This window comes from Protopterus annectens, chromosome 2.part1, assembly GCF_019279795.1.
Source record: "Protopterus annectens isolate FY-2018-M chromosome 2.part1, PAN1.0, whole genome shotgun sequence".
In the NCBI taxonomy this organism is placed as follows: domain Eukaryota; kingdom Metazoa; phylum Chordata; order Ceratodontiformes; family Protopteridae; genus Protopterus; species Protopterus annectens.
In genome coordinates, this window is record NC_056729.1 from 232,768,285 (window position 1) to 232,793,807 (window position 25,523).

Here is a 25,523-nt window from a genome sequence, read left to right on the forward strand (position 1 = left end):
CATACCACTATGTAGGTGCCCACATTGTATTGTGCTGTGGGCCTGGATACTGCTGCAAGTTCTGACATATGGGACATTGCTTAATGTGGGCCTTGCCCCATTTCCTTGCCTGTGTGAGGGACATTACAGAAGTGGTGGCCTACAGATTCACATATAGTGGGTGTCAATATGTCACAGGACAGGACATGTGGAGACAACCAATCAACATGCGGGAAATATCCCCAGATTTGTGAACAGATTCTATGTCATCAGTCCTGTTATACACATGGTGGATTGATAGACTGACAGGGTTTATGTGGACATTCATTTAGTGTGTGATGTCACGACTCACAGTGATATGTCTCTGACATACCTCTCCACTAGCACACTGTCCACAGACTGGCCACATGTCTGCCTGTCATGTTTTGTGTGTTCACCAGACAGTTGGTGTCCTTAGTAAATCAGTTGTGGACTCTGGGGAATGCAGTCAGTAAATACTCACATCTATTGGTATTACCGATGGCATATTCCTCATAAAGGATGTTACAACAAACCCAGTGACATCTGCAACTCTCTCAATGTATGACAGCAGTATATCCAATCTACACCTGTGTTTGCGCCTCTGTTCCCACCTAGTGATATAAGGGTTGATGCCGAGCTTAGTGAGTGGGGAATGTTATCAGAGGCTTTGGCAAGATCAGTGTAGGCCTGTATGTGTCATTGTGCCTTCATCCACAGCTCAGGTGACTGACAGCAAGAGGTTGACCAGGTTGAATGAGCAGGTATGACCTACCCTTCACAAAGGTAAACTGTGTGGGATCCTGAGTCTGCAAATTCTAATATCCCTGTTTCTTAGGTGCATGATGATGCATTCCATAGCTTAGCATAACAGACTTGTCAGGCAGTTGGGGCGGTATTTCCCAAGGTCTGTAGTTACACCTCGTTTGTGGGGAGGGGTGAATATAGAAGTGCACAATTCTGTAGGGACAAAGCCTGAGGTGAGGCTGGGCTTGAACATGGCAGACAGGTAAAGTGCCAGGTCACTCAAGTAGTTCATGTAGAACACAGCCAGAGATATTCTCAGGTCCCATGGAGGCTGTATTCTTGGCCTTGGACAGTGGTGTTGTAACCTGCGATGCAGTAATACTGGGTGCCTGGCAGTGTACTGGTATTGTGACTGGTCCATGGGGTGGGAGTGAGGGGTACTGTTTGCACTCAAGATGCCAGCCAGTATACTGGCATTATTTGTTGGCTCGGTCTGGGTGGTACCATTGTCTAGTTGCTCAGAACAATTCTTGGTATTGCCATGGAGATTCTTTACATAACTTTATGAGGCCTTGTGGTTGTCTTTACTGTGTGCTCCAAGTCTGTTCTCACAGCTAACTTTGTAGTATTTGATGAGGGATCTCAGCTATTCATTGAAGCTGATAAGGATTTATTTCCTGCCTTGGGACTTCACCGTATTCCACAGTGGTTGCCTCCTTCTGTTGTACAATTTCTTTATGGCAGGGGGACACCAGATCAGCTTCTTTTTTTTGGAGGTGAGGGTCCTAGTTGTATTGGGTAAGGCAGTATTCATGTATTCGTGTATGCGTTCTTAGTGCATTGTTGTTTGAGTCAGCTGTCATGCAACTAGTCTCCATTTGCATGGCTGCCATGAGGGTAGCCACCTCTGCTTTAATGAGGCCATAGTTATCTTGGGAAAGGCTTTGCATGATGGTTACCTGTGCTGTGGGAATAGGATGGCTGTGGATTTTCAAAGGTGATTACATTGTGTTCAGATATAACAAGTGAGGTGTTGACTATTGGTGTAGAGCAACAGACGCCCATGTTAGGAAGGACCAGGTCAATATGATGGGCACGTGCATCGGCACATGAGTAGCTTTCCCACTTAATGGTGGGGTAGTTGAAGTCAACCAGTATGAGAGTGTTAGGTTGGACACTAATATTCTCCCGGATGTTTATCGACATGGAGTGTGAGTCTTGGGAAATGTAAGGGACCTATAACAGGCTACAACATGAACTACTGTCTTACCCAAAGTCAGCAGTGCCTGCAGGGTCTGTAATGCATAATGTTGGTCTACCACTCTGGAGGTGTGTGCATCCTTTATGAACATGAAAATACCAGCACCTTTGGAGTTTCAGTCCATGTTCTGCAGCCAAATGTTGTGGAATTACTTATAGACTGGTACTGCTGGGGTGCTTCCTGCTGCCTTTATCCAGGTCTCTGTTACAGCACAGATGTCATTGTTCCTCATTTTAAGGAATACTTTCAGTGAGTGAGTTTCCAGATTTAAAATTCCAATGAGCAGCAGCATGACCTTCGCATGTCTTTGTAGCTGTCATATATTTCTGTATATTTATATATATATATATATATATATATATATATATATATATATATATATATATATATATATATATATATATATATATATATATATATTATACACATATGCAAAAATAAAAAAAGGCTTTGTTTCATCAATCCTAACTTGATCAATTACTACAAAGGAAAATTTATGGTTCACATTGCCAGAAATACATTCGGCCAATGCATTATTCAGATTGTTTTTCCTAATAGCGTAGTCATGCTCATAGATTCTTTGACTTAAGCTTATGCTCAGTCTTTCCTATGGAGAAACTAGAGCATGAATCGCACATGGCCAAATATACCACTGCTCTGGAATTACAGAAATATTTCCCTTTTATCTGATGTCTAATGTTTCTAATAGTTATATTATCAGTTACTTTTACCATATGACACCATGAGCAAGCTCCACATCTGAAAGTTCCTTGTTTATTTACATGAAAGGGAACTTGTCTGTTATTAAATAAATCCTTAAAATTATTACCTCTTCTGTATACAATAGCTGGTTTAACCCCTAAGTGCTTCCTGATGTTAGCATCCTCTAACAGAATTGGCCAGTTTTTTTTCAAAAATAGAAGTTAAAAACTTAGCGTCCTGGCTAAAAGTTATAGTTAAGGCTTTTTGAAAGTCTGGAGGCTGTTGTTTAGTGTCATTGCATAGTTCTACCATGGTACTACATTCTATAGTACTTAAAGTTCCCTGACACTCGCCATTGACTGATGTAAGTGGAATGGTGCCTAAAATAGGTTGAAAATAACAATTTAGTCTCTTGGTAATGACTTCCATAATTAGTTCTTCCACTAATTTTACCGGGTGACCTCTTTTCAGGAATATACCACGTAGAAACTGACATTATTTCAAAAACTCTCCATGTGTTGTAACCATGCAAGCAGCTCTGACCAATTGGCCTTTCATAACAGATTTTTTTTGATGAAATGGGTGTGAGCTTGTATAATGCAGAAAAGTGCTAGAGTATGTGGCTTTTCTATGAATTTTGGACACATATCTGCCACCTTCATCATCTTTCATCAAATTCACATCTAAGTAATCTATGCAATAATCTACCTCCTGTTCAGCATATACTTCTCAGAGGTACAGGCAAGCACAGGATGACTATGGCTAACCAAGTTCACAGACAAGTGCAAACTAGGGGCTATAATTGACTCTCCAGCTGACACAGACATCTTCCAAAAGGGCCTCACTGAGACGGATACCTGGTGTCAAATTCATGGCCTCAAGCTAAATGATAAAAAGTGCATAGTCATCCCCTTTGGAAAAAACAAAGTACCCACAAACTACTACATAGGTGGTACTCCCCTAAATACAGAAGACGTGATAAGGGATCTGGGGACCCGAGTAGATAGTAATCTCACCTTTGATAATCACATTGACAAATTGGTTTGAAAATCCTTCTATGTGGCCCACCTAATCACAAAAGGGTTCGCATCCAGATCAAAAGAGTTCATTGTGCCCCTCTATTCATCACTCATCAGACCCATCATAGAGTACAACGGCTTATTTGGGATGTACCTTACAAGACACCTGCAACAGCTGGAAAGACCACAGAAGTACCTCACCAAGAGGATCACAGGCCTCAAACAGATGCCCTATGCAGCTCGACTGAAGAAACTACAGCTGTACTCGATAACATACCACCTACTCAGAGATGATCTCTGCCTGACATACAAGGCCATGTCCAACCCATAATTGATAGACATGCTCCACCTAAATAAAACCTTATCCCCTTGAGTCACACGCTCTAGGGATCAAAACCTCAATACAACAATAAATAGGACGTGCTGGAGGGATAGATTCCTGTCCCAGAAACTTCCCATGCTTTGGAACAAGATTCCAATCTACATTAGGCAGAGCTCCTCAGTAACACTCTTCAAAAGAAACCTTGACGAGTAGATGGGAAACAGAAAGTTTACCTCGGGGATCACTTCAGTGGCTCTGCTGGACAGAGGCACAGGGAACTAATCTAAGGGGGTGGTGAAAGCCAACATATTCTAGCTAGGCTTATAAATGTCTTCGGGCAGATAGCCTAGTACCTACCTATGAACCTATGAACCTATGCTGACTAAATCATATTGCCATGTAAACTTTAAGAAGCTAGTAGTTTCATTAATATATGTCAAAAATTCACATAACTCAGCCTGCTTTCCTTTCCAAATAATACAAATCTCATCTTGAAACCTTTGGTACAGTTTAATGTATTTATTAAACCTTGACTGAAAGACAAACTTTCTTTCCAAGTATGCCATAACTAGGTTTGCATAGGCTCCACCGCACGGTGAGCCCATGGCTATTCCTTTCTTTTACAAATAATGCTTATGGTTAAAAAGAGACATTTTGAGGGGATGTTTGTTAACACTACCTGACTGTTTCTACACATATTCCCAAAATCTTAGTTAAAATCATACGTACAGCATGCTATCAATCCCAGGATTCAAACCATGGCTGTGTCTGCTAACAATACAGCAATTTGTGTTTCATCAGAGTGAGCTATTAAGAAACTGCTATTTCTTGTTTTAGTGTTTTCCACCTAAGTCTCTCTTGGTTGTACCATCTAACCTTGTAATTACAATATTCTTATACAAGCATTCCTAGACATATTTTTCATGTAGCACAGTGTGGGAAACAGTGGTTAACACAATATTACTATTCAGATATCAGATCTTGGTGAATACAACATGTCAGGCCATACAATACCAGAGTAAACGCAACCAGTCCAGGATTTAGACCTTTATTGCCAGGAAGTTACAGTTCTCTAACCTGGAAGACCCATGGGGGGAATGTTTGTTAACTTTAGCTGACTGTCTCTACACATATTCCCAAAATCCAACTTAAAATTATGCATACAGCATACTACCACTGCCAGGATTCAAACCATGGCTGTGTCTGCTAAAAATACAACAATTTGCAAATGATATGCATGAGCTACTGAGAAACTCCTGTCTTTTGTTTTCAATATTTTCTGTCTAAGTCTCTCTTGGTTGTACTATCTGACATTTAATTACAACATTCTTATACAGAGATTCCTAGACATATTTTTTTATCTAGCACAGTGTGGGAAACAGTGGTTAACACAACATTACTTTTCAGATATCAGATCTTGGTGAATGCAACATGTCAGGCCATACAATACCAGAGTAAACACAACCAGTCCAGGATTTAGAACTTTATTGCCAGGCAGTTACACTTTTATTTAAATATGACCTATATGGGAATATTACTGTCATATTGCTTCGTTTATTCAGTACAAACCATACACATTTTTTATACTGCTAGGTGACATTTTACTCCTTTATATTTATTTGGTATGACTACTACAAGCAGGACGTTTACTCACCAGCCTCGCAATGCAGCCTTTGCAACCTGCTGGCATGGGCTTCCTGATTCACAGCTCTCTCAGCTGGAGCTGTAATGCAAATAGAGAAACATGTATGCATACCTATACATCACATACACAGGCTGGACTTTGGTAAACAGTTATTGCTATGAATACTTACACACTGCTGTGACATCTCCCCTCTCTCTTGCTTCTTGGACCCACTGTTCCAAAAGCTCCCTCTTCCTCCGTTCCAAGTCGGCATAGTGGTGCCGGACTTACTCACCAGTCCAAAGGATACCAGTGGTACTGGTGAGATCACGGGTGAGAAATTCCCAGGCTTCTACTTTAAATTGGGAGCCCTGGTACTGGTCCTGCTGCAGTCTCATGTCATGTTTTTTTTTACCAGGAGTCCTACCATGACCTTGGACTCCTGTACGTCCCAGCGCTACACCTGAAAGCGCATGCCCTCTCCAACATCTGTCATACTGCCTACAGTGGAGAGCTACAACCAGTTATGAGCTGTATTCCTGCCTGTGGGGTTTAAATATGGCCGATTTCCTACCCTTTGCCATGACTGGACAGTTTTGAAAATGCTGAGCTAAGGTAAGCTAAGAGCAATCCTGCTTAGCTAATGTTGGCAGTGTTTAAAAGGGTAACTCCACTTAGCTGGGGTATTCATTGCTTAGTATTCATATGTACACAATGTTTACACCCGGTCAGCATAGCTGTGCAATGCTTAGCATTGCTTATGTTTTATTATATTGGACTACCACCTGTATGGGATTGATTCATCATTCATTACATATAGATTTATTTACCTTCCCTGACATCCCCAATGTGCTGTAATTAATTTATTCTTGTGTGACTACACTGTATGGGGGACTTGTGTTTATATGGGGGATTCACTACTTTATTACACTGACACCTCACATCTGGGCCTAATACACTACCTTGGTTGAGAAAAATAAGTTACTTCCTACATAAATATACAAAACATTAAACTTGTAATATTTACACATACAAATGGAAACAACTTTGGTGAGGCTTGAACTATGAATGACTATATGCAAGACATATGTTTTAACCACTACACTACTGCACTTCTGATTATGCTGGATGTCTATTGCTTTTTAACTTATCCTGCCATTTCAGCTGGGCTAAGCGTAGCTAAACAATGGGCATACCCACTCAGCTATGCTTAAACATTATTGCACATGTTAAAAAAAATATTTATTTGTTGTTTTTTTACTTCGTACCCTTCAGAATATCCATGCTAATGCTGAACCTGTTATTCTATCAACTTTATGGCTTTGTCCAGATTCCTTACTCTGACAGGTTGGGAGGTGTGCACTATATGTTTCATACCCTGCTGAAAATTCATGCTTAGTCTAAACATTAACAAAAAAGAAACAATGCCGCCAGATAGAGCACTCTCATTAAACAAACAATATCAGTAAAAAACGATGAGTGCACCATGGACTGTAGAATGAACTCCAATAAAACTCCAAAAAAAGCTCCAAGTTAAACGAATATCCACGTTTATTATTAAAAACAAGAGACAAACAAACTGCAGTGAAATGTAAGCGCTTTCGCGTTGTTGTACAACGCTTCATCAGACATGAAAGCAGTTAAGGAGCACTTCATTTTAAATACGGCACAAGATGACATCATGATGTTCTTAAAGAAACCTACATCCAAAACTCAAGAAACATAAAAACCATCATGTAAAACATGATGTAAAACTTAATGTTTGAGAGGTCTGGACGCTAAGAATGGCTTACATTTCACTGCAGTTTGTTTGTCTCTTGTTTTTAATAATAAACGTTCTACAGTCCATGGTGCACTCATCGTTTTTTACTGACTTAGTCTAAACATGTTATTCTATCAATTTTATGCTTTGTAGGGATGATTGTCCCTTATGGCTTTGTCCAGACTTCTTACCCTGATGGGTTGGGGGTGTTACGAGTGTTCTCGCTCAATTTAAATTGCTGTACAACAATTCTGATGTGCAGGGGGCATGTGTATGTGAGAGCACTGCTGTCAGACACCCCCCCTGCACTGCTACACAGAACTGTGTCCATTTTACAGCAAGGCAGCACGCCTTCATGAGTATGTATGGTGCGCTGCCGTGCTACATGGGAACAGTCCCTTCCATGCAAGAATAAGCTATTCTTGCACAAAAGTCTGCTGAATCCCAAGGAATATATTTTCATGTAATGTATTACATGGGAACAGGCATATATAACAGCTGTGTAATATGCAAGATTCCCAAACGTGAATCTTTGTAACACACACACACACACACACACACACACACACACACACACACACATATATATATATATATATATATATACACACACACACACATATATATATATATATATATATATATATATATATATATATATATATATATATATATACACACACACACACACACACACACACATATATACAGAGGATAAAATATAATAGCCAGTGGAAGTTCTGGTAGCAGAAATGTGGAAGTTGAATAACTGATGTGATTTTGCTAAAAGGCTTTTGCATTCATTTTGCCTAAAGAATGTCTTGGATATAAACAACAGAGAGATTCACACACACACACACACACACACACACACACACACACACACACACACACACACACACACACACACACACACACACACACACACACACACACTATTACTTTTGCTTGTAAGCACCCCCTTGAGTGGTGTATTTCTTTGAGGTTTAAGCATTCTGAAAGAGACTTTAAATTTAAACTTACTAAACGCAGCATATCCAGAGACAGTTGGCACCAAGATTGATACTGTGCACCTATTTTAACGACTACTGCTTGAGCAACTAAAGGCCTGAAATGTGTGTTTTACTGCAAGCATTTTGTTTTATTTTCATTTTTCATAGGTTTTATGAGATTTAGAGGAGTTATGAGGTGATTTAGTCTCATAATTCTCAGTACTTTGCCAAAACTGTCGCCTTGGAGTACCTTTTTCTCAAGGTTGGATAAGTCAGCTAGTCCCAGGATAAATTTGGGGGTACCACTCCAGTCATCCATATTCTATTTGAAGGATGGTGATGTATTGTGTTGCTTAAACTGCATGGGCAGCTTATTCCAGAAATGGAGGAGGTACTTTGTGTTTATTTATTTATTGGCATTTGTTTACTGGGATAGTGCATTTGGTCAGTAAGAGCCCATTTTCAGTGGCGGCATGGGGAGAAAAGCTCCACAAAAAAACATGGATATAAAACAAAATTTAACAATCTGTAAAGTTTCAGAAAATACATGTACATAGACAAATAATTAACAATTAGTTAAAGTAAAGGTAAGACATAGACAAATAATTAACAATTAGTTAAAGTAAAGGTAAGACTAAATTTGTCAATTAATTGCAATTACTACAAACTTAAATTACAGTGAGACAAGGAATAAGTGAAAAGGCTTAACATCACATAATCTTCTGCCATAAGAGTAGGTAAGTTATCACAAGAAGTTTTGTAGCTAGTGGTCATTTGAAATAGGTAAAGAACATTATGGTAAATAAGTGTATAGATATAAGAATATATTTGAGAAGTAGAAGTAGTCAAGATTTAAATGGTTGGAGCTTGGTGCAAGTGCAGTTCCAGGATAGAAGAGAGGTACTCTTGAAAAGAAATTGTGAATGATGCATGGTTTTGATTAGTTCTAATTCACAAGGCCAGAGACTCTCTTTTCTCAAACACTGTTGGAAAATATTGGAACCTGCTTCCCTCTGAACTCTCATCTATTCCCTCAAAGTCTCTCTTTAAAAAGAAACTCAAGCTTTACCTCAAAACACAATGGCTGTGCCCCTGTACTAATCCTGGCTAACTTTACTTCTTGTCGTCTGACTTACTTCACCCCTAAGTTCACTTTCTTTTCATCTATTTTCCTTTATCCCTCTCTCTGTACATGTTCATTGTATACTTCTTTTTGTCATGTTCTACAATACTTTGTCCACTCCATCACTTTTGTACCACTTGTTTATTTTTTTTTCTTCTCAAAAATGTTTTTTTAGCCTATTATTATGTTATTATATTTGCATGTAGTTCTTAATAGTTTTTACTTAGTATCATTAAAATTTTATAAGCGGAGCTTATCTCCCCGGGCCTCTACTGAAAATGGACATATATCCAGCTAGACTAGCCCGGTCAACAAATGTAAAATAAAAATAAAAAATAAAATAATGGTAGGGCATTCCTGGCTTTGGCTACAGAGTAAGTGTATAGAAGCTAGCTGGCAGGTATTTTAGACGTGTGCACCTGCAAAATGTGTTGATTTTCATATCTGGACATTTGGGTATATAGTTGCTAAAGAATGAATTAAGGGCAGGCCAGACTAAAGGTTTGTAAATTATTTTATGCACAGTTGTTAATTGCAGGTAGGAGAGATAGTATGGGATTTCAAAGTAATTAAGGGGGTGTAGAGCTGTGCAGTGCTGTGCAGTGCTGGGTGTTTAGCATTTGAAGCAAACCTGGCAATTTTTTTATAGCATATTTCAAGCACTGTTTTTAGGGAGGATTGTAGGTTAGCAAGTAATGGTGCATTATAGATGAGAGAGGAAAGTAAATAAATAAGTGATAGTGAGGGTCTGTTTAGTGGAAGGGCTAAGTAGGTGTTTGTTCCTGTAACATTATGTTGTATGTGCAGGTCATATTACAGATGTTCATCTATTATTACTCCCAGTAGATTAGTTTTAGTAACAACTTCAATTATTGTGTTGCTTCAAGAAAGTATGTTGAAATGGGCTTTGTTTATAAGAGTTTTTTTTTTTTCTAGAGGTAAATTGAATCAGCTTGATTTTGTTTGGATTAAGTGACAGATGATTTTTGCTAAGCCAGGTCTCTATGGATGTAAGGGTCAGTTGAGTGATTTGTTGAAGATCATACATGGAATCAGCAGAACATATTTTAGTAGAGTCATCTGAGTATTGTATGTGAGAGATCTCTGACTGAATGAAGACTGGAGACTATTAATAAATATGCTAAATAGGAGGCATCCTAAGGTAGAGCCTTATGGAACACCGGTAGAGTTGTGAAGATATGGAGAGAGGGAGTGCCATTTAACTGCCTGTTGTCTGTCTGAAGGTAACTTGAGAGCTAGTTAAGCGGGTGGTACCAGTTTTTGAGAGTTGATTTAGAAAAAGGGGTTGAGAGGCTGTATCAAAAGCTCTTGACAAGTCAAGAAATATGAAATAGACAACTTTGCCTGAGTCTCAGGATTTGTCGACTGTATCCATGGAAGATATCAAGGCAGTCATAGTACTATGACTCGGTGTAAATCCATACTGTGTAGGAGACAGAATCTGGTTATTAAGGAGAAAGTTTAGAAGTTGTATATGTATACATTTTTTAAGGACCTTAGAGATAGGAGGGAGAATGGCTATAGGACGGTAGTTGGTGATATCGGTAGAGTTGCCACTTTTGTTGAGGGGTAGAATAAATGCCTTTTTCCAAATTTTGGGGACATAGGATTCAAGTATGGAGCTGTTAATGTGTATACTGATAGGGTAGGCAATGGCTTTAACTGCAAATTTTAGATATTCTCTTGGGTATGTTAGCAGCTGCATTGGAGCAGGGTTTGAGCTTGAGAAGTTTTCTTTTAATTTTAATAATTGGAATGCAATTAAGTGTGAATGTGGGTATAGGGTGGGTTGTTGCTTCACAAGAACTGAGGGAGGATGTAGAGGAAAAAGGGTGGGTGGGAAGGGATAGTCTCGATGGTCTAGTATAATTAGAATTATTTGAGAATGTGTCAGTGACGTTGGTGAAAGTTGGCAGTGATGTTTGATATAGTATTAATAAAGTGAGAGTTAAAGAGACTGGCTATTTGTGTGGAGATTTGTCAGGATATCAACATGGGTTGCTTTTAGTGTCTGAGTTTAGGAGTGATATTATGGATGTCCAGAATTTTTTGGGGTTCTGGTTAAGATTAGTTTGAAGTTTTAGATAATATTCTTTTCTATTTATCTGCTGGTGCAGATTTAGGTCCTTGGTTCTGGAGTTTGCTTAGCTGTTTGATTTTTGGAAATATAAGGCATCAGAGACAACAGTATCTCTAATGGTACTGTAGGGAAGACACAGATCATTCTTAAAAGTTTGCAAGATGCTGAATAAAAGGATAGGGATACTATTCTTTCATGCAAGATCAGGGTCTTTAAGCTTGAAAAATCCTTAGCAAGGAACACTTGGGGCTTCTCTAGTTATATGGACTATCGAGTGAGATACATAATAAAGGGAGGCATTGTACTGTATAACTAGTCTAATCAGTGTTGTATGTAAGAGAATGATGGCTTCTTTAGCTCTGGATGATATACCCTTAGCTATTAGTTATGCTAGGTAGAAGGGATTTCCTACTACAGTTGCCACATGATGACTTAAGATGAGAGAACAGTCAACCCAGGTACAAAATGTCCCTGATTACATTTTCATTTAGTACTGGAGTATTGTCTGTACTATATGCTGAGGGAAGGAATTATTAGCCAAGTGAAATGATACTATATTTTTTCTATTTAATATATGCCCTTTTTTAGTACATCAGGTATTAACTAGGGAAAGTGACTTCTGAAGGGTACACATGTCAGATGGGGTTTTAACAATATCATTTTTTCAGTCATCTACAAATTTAGTTAACAATAGGACATGGTTCTCAGTTTTTAGATCAGAGAAGTAAATACCAAAAAGGAGGGATCACAGTACTGAGTCATGGGGAAATGCATTGGTTACCTTCATGCTTTCAGATATAACATCTCGTACATGAATTATGTGAGTACAGTTTTAGCTACTTTGCAATCCATCTGCTCACATAATGATCTGTATTTCAAGCATTTTGCTTTCTTACAATGCCTGCATGGGTTAGGTTGTCAAAAGCTCTGGCTAGATCAACACTTGCTGTGTGAACAGCTTGACCACTGTCAACAGCTACTGTGACTTTCTCAAAGAAGTTAATTGGATTTAATAGTAAGAACCTCTCTTTGATGAAGTCAAGCTGTTGAGGGTCTGCCCTAATGAGATCATACACTCCATAGCTTTGCAGACCAAGTTCCTAAAGCTGACAGGTCTATAATTAACAGGGTCAGTGGCAAGGCCACCCTTGTGGATGGGCATCTCTTTTGCATTGTGCCATAATTTGATAGTAAATTATGTGGCTAAGTTTATGTTAAACAATTTTTAGAGAAATTCTTCAAGGGCTTTTTTGGCACTATTCTGTAAACACCTAGGTATATCATTAAGTCCCATAAAGGAAATATTTTTGGTCTTTAATAGCATCTTCTGAACAAGTTTTTTGTTGGAAATAGGAGGTACAAGGGATGTTTGGACATGTGATCTTGGCTATATGTTTTTGGGGTGAAATTTGCACTAAACTAGTTTACTGTTATGATTACAATACTTATTGTTTGGAAGTAGGTGGTCTCATTCAGGGTAAGTTCTGGGCATTGCTGGGTACTGTTCCTTAGTTTGCTAAACTTAGCTAAAGAAGAACTTGACGTTATCCTTAGCTTCAGTAGCTAGCTATGTTTATGGGTTACTTCACTCTTCATAATAGTATGTTTCAGTTCTCTAGTAATATGTTTATACTATCCCTGCCATGAGAAGTTTTTGATCTCTATATAATTTAAGGAGTTTTTTTCTTGCTGTAAAATTTATGTTGGTGGACAGCCACAGTGGTTTGTTTCTGAATTTCCCATTGTATTTTGCACTGGTTGGGACTGCATGCATTTGGTCATCTTCTGAACCGATGCTGTCACAGGTAGAGTTTGAGATGTGATCATATAATTTTATAGTTTGCCCTTTTAAAATCCTTAAATTCAGAGATGGTAGGTTCAAGGCCTATGGGGATTGTAAAGTCAAATTGTACAAGTTTATGGTCTTAAATAACTGGGAAAGGAGAGCCCATGGAAATAGTATATATAAATGCTATATTTCTAAGGATGAGACCTAGGATATTATGTACTCTGGTGGGTTTACTAACTATTTTGCTCCAAAGAATTTTTGTTAATTAAGAACATCTGGAGATAAACTATGTTGGAGGTATAGGTGTTCCATTTAATTGCAGGGAAGTTAAAGTCTTCAAAATTAATAAATGTGTTGCTACTAGAAAGTTCTTTGAATATTTCCAGGAACCTAGCATGATCTTCTGAGGACACAGAGAGTGTCCTGTATCAGGCTACAATTAGACAATTGGTCGAAGGCTTGTATATTTTGAAGCTTTCCACCTTACGACATATGCAAACAAATGGTTTGCTTCAGTGTGTAAGGGTGCTTGACTTGATATATTTGTAAAAAGTAGACTGTTTTATGGCATAAACATATTTGTTGATAAGTTTGCCATTTAGACATGTACCTTTGAATGTGGTCAGTACCATATATATTTTAAGGCAGGTCAGAGGAAATGCCACAACAACCTATGCTAACTCAGCTGTTAGTGGTGTACATGTCAGGGTAGACAGTTGTCGGGTGGCTGCAGTAAGTACCTCCAAGTGGGAGGACTGCTTTTTGAAAATTTGGCAATTCTGCTTACTTTACCACTTCCAAGTACAGTTGGCAACAGCATGCACATATTTTCTAGGAACTGCAGCAAGAAAGCTGCCACAGCAGAAAAAAAAGAGGACGTAAAGAGACAACAGGTTTCCATTGAGAATTTTCTCTTTGTATCATTATCTGAAAAGGAAGACATTTCAACACAAGCTGCGATTGCAGTAGGACACTGGTGTTGCAGCTGCACCACACATTGCCCACTGTGAAGCTGATATCAATACCATCAAAGAAAGTATTTTGAAACATGAAGGTACATATTACGACATTCTGCCAGCATCTATGGGATTTGATATGAAGCCTAATAAAATGTCTACACTGCCAGTAGGAAATGTGCCATGTGACTTGCAGGTATCATCAATCATCTCATTTGGTATTACTTGACAGGGGATGAAAGTAGGGAAGATGCATTTCAATATGGACCTGTGGATGCTGTGCTGCCACATAGTCTAGTAAATTAACAGGAAAGAAAATTTACATCTGACAAATGCTTTTACATTTTGCCTGTGGAGACACAGACAACAGTGAACTTCATTGACAAGTTTTGCTTCAGAGAATGCACTGTTCTGCTTTGCTTGCAAATTATTTAGAGATTCTAACCACTTCTTTTATGCAGGTGGGTACAGATCCTCTGCAAGAGATGACGCATGGTTTAAATCACCATAGCAGAACACTAAAACATTATAGGAGAATACTGTAGTGGAAATAATTACAGATTATATTAAAAAGTGGACAGCTAGATGGATGGAAAGAACACTTGTGGTGAAATTAAAAGAAATAACGCACCAGCCTGCTGTTTGAAATGTGTTATAGTTATTATCTAGTACCTGGCTAAATGGAATATAATATTCCATGGCACATCTGATTCACTGTATACATGTGGAGACTAGATTTATATGTCTTTGATAGAAGTCTCCAAGATGAGGAACTTCAATTTAATATGGCATTCCAATGGAAAAGATAATGGTGAACTATTTATCTGGTTATGAACAGGGCAAGACAGTAAAGCACCAAAAACTCAAGGATCAGAAGAGTTTTGGAATTTACTGCTGTACACCACACTACTCTCATTTACAGACTGTTTTGATTTGCTGTCTGAATTTAATAAAGTCTTCAGATGTTTATCAAGTATAAAGGCCCTAAATGACATTTCAGAAAACAGCTTGATTCAGCAGTATGAAGCTCATCGAGAAGGCAAAAGGACTAATCACTGTACACTGACTGTCACAGACTTGCACACAAACATGAAAATCTTTCTGGAATGGCCAAGCCTGACGATAATGTTAAATTTCCTCCTATGGAACCCATGACATAGCATCTGTGTGAATTCTAGTGTTGCACTTTGCATTTATTTGGCAGTGCATGTCACACTGGCTACTACAGAGTGCAGCTTTTTGGAATAGAACTAATTAAGATGTATCTATGATCATGAAAGATCCAGAAGAGATAATCTGACTTAGCTGTGCTCTTTATCGAGCATGGAGGGGAACAAAATTATCATACTACAGCCGTACCGAAAACTTTCTTAGGAAAAAATGGTAGCAGGATCTCAGTAAACATCTTTGTATGTTTATGTATTTTATGCTTTGCATTATTTCTTGAAGATATTGCCTGTGCACATGAAATTATGGCTTATGCATGCTGACTGTGGTAGGTCTAGCTGTGTAAAATTACAACTTTCCAGGACTGAGATGTGTTTAACTGCATTAAGCCATTTTTTTAAATTTGTTTTACTATAGTAATGACATGCATGCTGATGGCCCAAACCAGTACTGCAGTCCCTATCATAGGTTCATAGGTTGGTACTAGGCTATCGGTCCCAAGGGCCTATACAAGCCTAGCCATAACAATTCCCTGGATATTTCTTCCTACAATATTTACTTCCCTGGACCCCTGTTTAGCAGGGTGACTGATGTGATCCCCAGGGTGAATTTCCTATCTCCCATCCAATCGTCAAGGTTCCTTTTGAAGAGGGCCAAGGAGGCACTTTGCTTGACATGTATGGGCAGTCTATTCCAGAGTACGGGGAGTCTCTGGATCAGGAACCTATCCCTCCAGCATGTTTTGTTCATTGTGATGACTAGGTTTAGATCCCTGGAGCATGTGGCTCTGAGGGATTGATATTTCTTTAAGTGGAGCATGTCCAACAGCTCAGGGTTTGACATGGCCATGTATGTTAAGCAGAGATCACCTCTGAGTAGACGATATGCCACAGAGTATAGCTGGAATTTTTTAGATGGTCAGCATAGGGCATTTGCTTTAAGCCTCTGATTCTTTTAGTGACGTATTTCTGTGGGCTTTCCAGCTGTTTCAGATGTCTTGTGAGGTACATAGCAAATGGGGCGTTGTACTCTATAATGGGTCTAATATGGGACAATGACCTCCTTTTTCTGATGAGGTGTGCCAAATAGAAGGATTTCCTGACTGTTGTGGCAATGTGGTTATTGAAGGTGAGACCACTGTCCACCTGTCTCCCTACGTCTCTCATCACACTTTCGGTGTTTAGTGTATTGCCACCTATGTGGTAATTCATGGGTACATGTTTTTTCCCAAAGGCATTAAGTTTGACTCCATGGCACTGGCACCAAGCATCTGTTTTTGTAAGGCCATTTTGTAGGATATCCACATCATTTGGGGATTCAATAATGGCTCCCAGTTTGCAATCATCTGCAAACTTTGTTAGCCAGAGTCCTTTAGTGTTGGCATGTACTTCAGAGAAGTAGATGCCAAACAAGAGCAGTCCCAGGACTGAACCCTGAGGTACTCCACCTGTCACTTGTCTGGAGGTGGATTTGAAGTCGTCTACTTTTACAGTCTGGGTTCTGTCAGTAAGCCAGTTTGCAATCTATCAAGTGACGTAGGGATTTATGCCCAGCCTAGTAAGTTTATTTATGATTCCAGAGTGGGGGATGGTGTTGAAGGCCTTGGCAAGATCAAAATAGGCTGTGTGGACTGCCTTACCCTCGTCCACAGCTCTGGAGACTGATTCAAAGAAGTCAATTAGGTTCAGGAGACAAGATTGGCCCTTCATGAACCCAATCTGGGTGGGGTCCAGTGTTTAAAGGTTTTCAATGTCTTTGTTTATAAGTTCCATGATAATGCATTCATTGCTCTTGCAGATCAGGCTCATCAGACTGATGGGACGGTAGTTCCTGGGATCCAAGGTGGATCCCCCCTTGTGGAGTGGGATAACTGTAGCTGTGCATCACTCAATGGGCACAAAGCCTGAGGTGATTACATGACACATAGGTGAGGTGCCAGTTCATTTTGTAGTTCATGTAGTACACAGCCCGGGATGTCATCTGGCCCCATGGATGCTGTATTCTTAGCTTTGGAGAGTGCAATTTCAACCTGTGTGGTCATAATTACTGGAATTTGGCAATCTTTTGGTATTGAGAAGGGCCCTTTAGGGGGTGATAGCAGGGTGAAGTTGGCACTAAATCATTCTGCCAGGATATTGGCAATATCCTTGGGATCAGGATATTTAATTCCATTCTGTTGTAGCTCAGAGCAGATCTGAGCATTGCCATTTAGATTCTTTACATAACTATAGAATGCCTTGTGGTTGTCTTTGGAATCTTTTTCAATTTTATTTTCGTAACTAGCTTTGGAGGATTTTATGAGGGATCTCAGCTTCTTACTGAGACTGGTAAAGGAGTTTTTTGCATCCTGGGATTTTCTGCTTTTCTGCAACAGTTTCTTCCTTCTGCTGTACACTTTATTTATAGCAGGGGTCCACCAGATTGGCTTCCTTTTTTTGGAGGAGATCATCTTGTTTCTATTTGGGATGGCACAATTCATGCACGAGTGGATGTGCTCGTACAGTGCCTTAGTGTAGGATTCAGCAGTCAAACTTTCAGCTCCTGTCTGCATGGTTGTCGTGAAGTTTGTCACTTCTGACTTGAGTAGCATGAAGTTGGCTTTGGAGAAGTTTTTTTACAGAGGTTTCCTTACTGGGGATGGGGGTGGGATGTGGTTGTCAAGGGTGATTTGCTTACGATCAGACCTGACCAATGAGGGGGTGACCACTGGTGTGGAGCATGTATCTCCCATGTTGGTAATGACCAGGTCTAGGATACTGGGGCCCCTGAGGGGAAAATGGATTAGTTGATCCAGGGCACTGGAATTTATGAATTCCAAGAACTGTTGGGAAAAGGTGTTGGTACCCAAGTAGTTTTCCCAGTTAATGGCAGGGTAGTTGAAATCACCCAGTATTAGGGTGTTTGGTTGTATCATAATATTTTACAGTATGTTTAGAAAGATGTAGTGAGAATCTTGTGGCATGGTGAGGGATCAGTAGCAAGCTACAATTTGGATTGCAGTCTTACCTAGTGTTAGATGCACCTGGAGAATTTCAGATACATTGTGTTGGGCAACTAGCCTGATGTTGTGAATATCCTTGGTGGATATGGACACTCCTCTGCCTTTAGTGTTTCGGTCTTGATTTGGTGGCCGAAAAGTGTGGTAAGAGCTGTAGCCTAGTATTGCAGAGGTGCTCTCTGGATCCTTGAACCAGGTCTCAGTTATTGCACAGATATTGAAGTTCTCCATTTTTAGGAGTGCCTCGAGAAAGTGCATTTTGAGGTTTAGACGTCTAGCATTGAGTAGCATTACCTTCAGATTTTGCATGCTTGTATCTGTTACAGTGGTGATTTTGTCCTTTGAACCTTGCCTAAAAATGCACTATAGGGGTAGCTAGAGCTTTAGCCAGTAACCTGAATCCCAGTGGTGACAGGTACAGACCATCTCTAGCAAAGCATCGTGGTTTGTCGATCATGTCACCCCAGGCAGACAGGTACTGGATCCCCTTTGAATGACACCAGAAGTTTAGCCAATTGTTGAAGTCAGTCATTTTGTCCTTATACCATGGTATCATTCTGGGTGAAGGCAGGATGCTATTCAGGGCCAAGGTCATACCTGCCTGGGCCACATGATCCGAGAGATCTTCCATGTCTCTTTTCATGTAGTCCAGGGAGATACATCTCAAGTCATTCACTACAACATGGACAATGATAGATTCATATCTGTACTTGTTGTGGAGTGACTTGAGTGCATGCGTTATGTGGCAGATCCTGGCACCCGACAGGCAGCTGACTGTAATTTTCTCCTTGTTCAACCTGGTGAGTGGGACATCAATGTGCCTGACTATAAAATAACTTATGACTGAAGTATTGGGTATGTTGTCTTGCCTTAAGGGCTGTTGATGTGTGGCACACTGGTGTTGTGAGCTATGTGTCATTTTGGTTGTGACTGGTGTTTGTTTGCTTTTCAGCTTCAGAGGTCCTTGTTGCTTGGGCAGGTTAATGTTAAGGGCCTCCGCATATGTGGGTTTAGTTCTGCTATGTGTTGGTGTTGATGGTGTGGGTTTTGAAAGGTTATGTGTTGCTTGAGGTGTAGTGCAGGTGTTAATCTCCTCTTGACTGTCTAGTACAATCTTGGCTGGAGAGAGCTTTGCTTCCAGTTTGGCTATGTAAGTGCATCTCTTGCAGGTTGTGGTGTTGGGTGGTGGGAGGAGAGGGTTGTCTGTGCACATGAGGCAGTTGCTACATTGCTCCAGTATGCCCAAATTCACCAGGTGGCCAGGAAAAATCACTGGAAGCTGACCCTTGGACATGCCTGTTTAGGTGCTTTGTTTGTAAAGTACAAGAGCTGTTTTCCCTTACCTTTGCAAGGTACTTTGCAATTATAGGCTGTTTAGTGGCTACGATTAATTTCTCCTTATTAACAAGGAGAGTTGAGTGCTTGTATCAGTTTAAGGATTCCTAGTGCTTTCCAGCAGGTTCTAGAGCAAGTGCTAATCACAGGGGTTCAGATTTTAGTGCCACTACTGAGAAACTAGCTAGTTCTAAGGGAAAATTTGAAGAGCAGACTTTCTGGCACCTGGAATAGCTTAACCATGGTGCTGCACGATGCAAAAAATGCTCAAACACGTGTTTTTAAGCCAGAAAGTTTAAAGCGATACAAATCAGCCCAAAATGGCTAATGAAATTACAATTTCAGAGCAGGAAACCACTCCTCTAGTGTTATATAGCCAGTACAATGCTCACCAGTCCCACTGGTAAGCAGTAGGACTTCCCTCTATCACAGCAAGGTCTGGATAGCTCTGAACACAAAAAATAAAGTCCTGAAACCAGCAAATCCTGGGATCTGGACTATACTAGCTAGGAAAGGCAGGAAATTATTTTGTTCTTTCCTCCATCAGGTATAATTGATCACCACCACCTTCATTTGAGGGAGCAGTTCAGGATGCTAATTCTCAGCAAACTGAGGAGTTATGATTAGAATATCAAAAAATGGCAGGACTCCTAGGTGTGACAATAAGGACAGCTAGGAGTGTCAGCATCAATGGGTCTGATGATGAGTGCTGTAGGATTAGTGGATGTGAGTGGCAGAATTGCCGCATGTGATAATATGGACAACAAGGATTGCCAGGATTGCTGAATGTGTTAACAAGGAGCCTTGGGATTGATGGTTGGAACAGCATGAATAATGAAGAGTTGCATGATGGCTGGATCTAGCAGAATCAGAAGATTGTTAGAAACTGGAAATATGGATGATAAGTGTGTGTTTGAGTGCGAGCGCATGCGTGTATGTGTGTTTGTGTTTGTCTGTTGATGTGAGTCTGGATGCTGCTGTCTGTTTTTATATCTCTAATTGGATAAATATATGTCTGTGTGTGTCCACGTATGTGCCTGTGTGTGTGTGTGTGTGTGTGTGTGTGTGTGTGTGTGTGTGTGTGTGTGTGTGTGTGTGTGTGTGTGTGTCTGTGATGGTGTCTGTGTATGTTTTTTTGCCTGTTTACATGTTTATGTGACTCTATGAGGGTGCTCGTGTGTGTTTGCATGTGTGTGTGTGTGTGTGTGTGTGTGTGTGTGTGTGTGTGTGTGTGTGTGTGTGTGTGTGTGTGTGTGTGTGTGTGTGCATGCGCACACGTCTCTGGACCTCTGAGTGTCTGGTCACCTTAATGTGGTCATTAGGAGTGTATTACTTCCAAAGCTTGCTAGCATCTGCTTTACAATATTTATTGCCCGGGTGCTTAGGAAATATGGTAAAGTGCTTGTGACAAGGTGAGATTTGGAATGGATGAAAGTATGCAGGACAGGGTCCTGACCTCTCTCACCTAATGTCCCTTCCATATATAGATCAGTAATCTAGTGGAGATATCAAACAGGATGGGTAGGCACCTAAGTTCATTGGCAATATGTGGCTAAAAGTACAGAACTTTACTGACAGATAGCCTATTAATTCTGCATTTTTTATTTGGTGTATTTAATACTAGTGTAATCTTTGTATATGTACAGAGCACATGTTCTTATGTTAGCTGCATTAGACTGTTTGCTCATGGCTAAGTTATTCTGTATTTTTCATGAAATTTAACAATATAGAATAATAGGACAGATGCATTTGGAGTGCATTTGGAATATGTCTTTGTAGCTGAGCTGGATAAGCTCTAAGCATTTTCATCCTTGAAGAACTGGTTTATTGTATTGTTTGTTTGTGTCTTTTGGCTTTTCCCGGTTAGGGGTCACCACAGCGGAACTCCAGTCTGCTAATGATCGGCAGTGGATTTTTACGTGCCGAGTTGCCAGCCCTGATGCACAACCTTCAACGAAGGTACGCCCATTCATGCATGAACTGGTTTATTGTATTAATGAATTAAATAAATGGTGTTTGCTAAGATGAAGGTTTCTTGATAAGAAATGTGTACAGTCAGACTAAAGGAGCATCCTTAGCAAATCAATTGTCACATAAATAATATATTTCCAAAAACTGATACAGTTCTTTCAATTTTGAAACAACACTGGCAGCTCTAGTCACTGTCAGTTTTGATCTGAGGAGAAAATAGATTGAAAAATAAGAGACAGACATATTTCTATAGGCAGTGTGTATCATTTCTGTGTTTGAGCCTTGTTTGTTAAGGATACCATTGCAACTTTGTTGTCTTAGATTCTAGATATTCTCTTGTTTTATTGCTGTTATTTTAAAGATTGCCAATGTAGCCTAAGGAGGATATAAAGGCCTGTATTTTAAGTTTTAGATGAAATGATGGCTGCTTAACCATTAGCTTATAGGGTCATATAGACCTCCAGTATATATATATATATATATATATATATATATATATATATATATATATGTGTGTGTGTGTGTGTGTGTGTGTGTGTGTGTGTGTATATATATATATATATATATATATATATATATATATATATATATATATATATATATATCACATAAGATGTTCACAACTGAGTGCGAGAAGCTGTAACATTTCATTGTTACAATCTGTGAAACACTAGGAATGAATGTGTAATGCATGGCATTTTTTGTTTGCCTTTTCCTTGCGCCACTTCATCAGACTCAGAGGAAGAAGCACATCTATGTCTCATTTAGGATTAATGGTTGTTGGAGTTCACGGAAGAAAAGTGCAGAATATGTTTCCCAGGGAGGGGAGTTATTAATTAGGCAATAATCCACAACTATGTGTGGGTATATCAGGATGTACCCAATATTGATAAGGTTTGGACATGAGGGTGAAGCGATCAAAGTCAACTGTGGGTAAATCCTGGTATACCCACACACAGTAGTAGATTATTGCTATTATACAATAATGTTGTTTAAGAAAGAAAGTGCTTACTTTCTTAAATAATCTGTTTGTATAAGGGCACTTTAGTCTCCTTTCACATTGTATTTTTTCTTTAGTGACGTACTGTGCATGTGTATGGGATTTAATTTCCCACACTTGCACAATATATCAGAGCAAGAGAAGCAGTCAAGAAGGAAGCATCTCCAAGAGAAGCAGCAGAGAAAGGAGCATCTCCAAGAGAAGTAGTGGAGAAGGAAGCATCTCCAAGAGAAGTAGTGGAGAAGGAAGCATCTCCAAGAGAAGTAGTGGAGAATGGAGCATCTCCAAGAGAAGCAGCAGAGAAGGGAGCATCTCCAAGAGAAGTAGTGGAGAAGGGAGCATCTCCAAGAGAAGCAGCAGAGAAGGGAGCATCTCCAAGAGAAGTAGTGGAGAAGGGAGCATCTCCATTGCTTTTTTTATTATTTTTTACTATGAAGAAAAATAGAAATTTGACATGGGACATCACAAGAAATATGAGGAAAAACAGGTATGTTTTGTGATGCTGATAAGGTGACATTTGAAATGGATGAAAATGTTTAGGACAGAGGCCTGGCCTATCACAACTTGATTTTTGTCATATTTTGGTGTGTCGTTGGTATAGAATGCTGTTATCCAGCATATAGTAATAGAAAGTCTGGATTCTTAATTGTACTTTAGTGGCCAGATGTCTTTCTCTTGTTATATGCTCAATTTACACTGGGCACTCTGGTTGGGCTGTCAAGGTCAGCATGTTTGGTTGTCAGTGTTAATGGTCCTGTATTATATAAATCGTTTTACTTTCTACTTGTCCTCTGAAGCAGTGAACTCATCAAGCATCAGTGATGTATGTTCTGCTCTTCAAGATAAATTAAAAATGAATGCCATCTCTGCACACAGTTTGCTATGCAGATGTTTGTACTATTGGCATTTGGCATACACTGAATGATTTACTTCTGAAGATGTAAGTGTTCTAGAATACATCAAGCATTCTGAGTACTTCATTCAGCAGTCCTCTTCCTGCTCTAGTCCTTCAAACTAATGTTTTGAGTGTGTTTGTTAGAGTAATTTAACACTGCTGGTTTAAAATCCTAAAAATGACATCAACATTAGATGAAAGCATGTAGATGAAATGCATAATGCATAAACTGAATAACAATTTCATGTAGTTGATTCTTCTATCTAAATGTGATGAATAATTTAAAATACAAAAATGAGTGATTAAATTGCTTTAAAACATAAGACTTGCTGTTCCATTCAGGCAGCATAACAAAAGGAAGTGATAAAATATTTATAACTCCCTAGTTTCCAGTATCTGACAAAAGGCATAAATATTACTACACTATTACATAGCTGTTTTCAAGGCATGTGCACTTGCACGAAGAGACACAAGGGGAATCTGTTTTGACCTTAAATAAAATATTAAACAGTTAATAACACATTAAGTTTCAGGCATAATTTGAATTCCAGGAGCAATTTATTTATTTTGATTTATTATGTTTGATGACTGAACTGATCCAGTTCTAAAAACATTTTTGCTGTGGAGAGTTAGAAGAAAATCTCCATGAAACTTGTTACAGGCCAGCACATTTTATCTGAATTATTAGTAAACATTGTACTGTTTTTTTCCCTTAGAAACAATTGCATCAGACTCCCAGGTCGCTGTTATTACTTTATCATATAAAGTAGTGTCTTACAATGTAGGGATGGCATACTATAGAATGTCAAAGCAAAGATCTGGGTACACAAGAGGTAAGTACATGTATGTCAAGTTACACCCCTTTGTAACTATATTATGCACAGAGTAAACATGCTAATGATCCTAACCTGGGATCATAGGCAGAGTCTAGCTAATGGACATTCTGATGTAACAAATTCATCAGCCCACACTTTGCATTATATTAAGGTATCTCTTCTCAATGTCAGAAGTCTCAACAACAAATTATCTGGCCTTGAGACTCTCCTTCATCTGAAATATATCCATATCTGTGTAATGTCTGAGATGTGCTTTAAATGTAAAGACTTCCTCAATACCTGGGTTTTTGCCCATTATGTATTCAGGCCTTATGGTAACTGTGGTGGCATTTCTATATTTGAAACAGATTATTTTATGCCAAAATAAAAACTTATCCAAAAAACATATTTCATATCATAAAATAGACTACTTTTTAACAAATGAGCCAAGCACTTGTTTGCATTAAGACCAAAGAAAACAAAAAATTGGCCAAAAACAAAAAAAACGGGGCTTAGGGCAAAGGAGATTTTCAAAACAAATGGAGTCTGTCAAAAAAAGAAGGCAAAAATTATTTGTCCCATTTCACGACTAATCAAGCTATGCACTGTAGTGGGAGGATCACATGTCTAGAGGGACTGCATGGCAGAACAGTCGGGGAGAGACTTGGGGGACGCAGCGATGGGCCTGACGGCTACTGGATCTCGGTCTTTGGGAAATCTGTTATGCAGCAGCACAGCCAGGGGAGTCTCGGGAACAGAGGGGGTAGATGGGGCAGGATATGGTATTACTACGGGCTCAGTAAGGTATATGTGAGCAGCAGGCGGCAGTATGGTGTGGTACGAACAAGTTTGTGGTGTGTGTAACTGTGTGCTGGTGCTTGTAGCTGGTAACTGTGGTGTGTATGCTTGTAGTTGGTGCTGTAAACTAGTGTGTGCTTGCTTGTGCT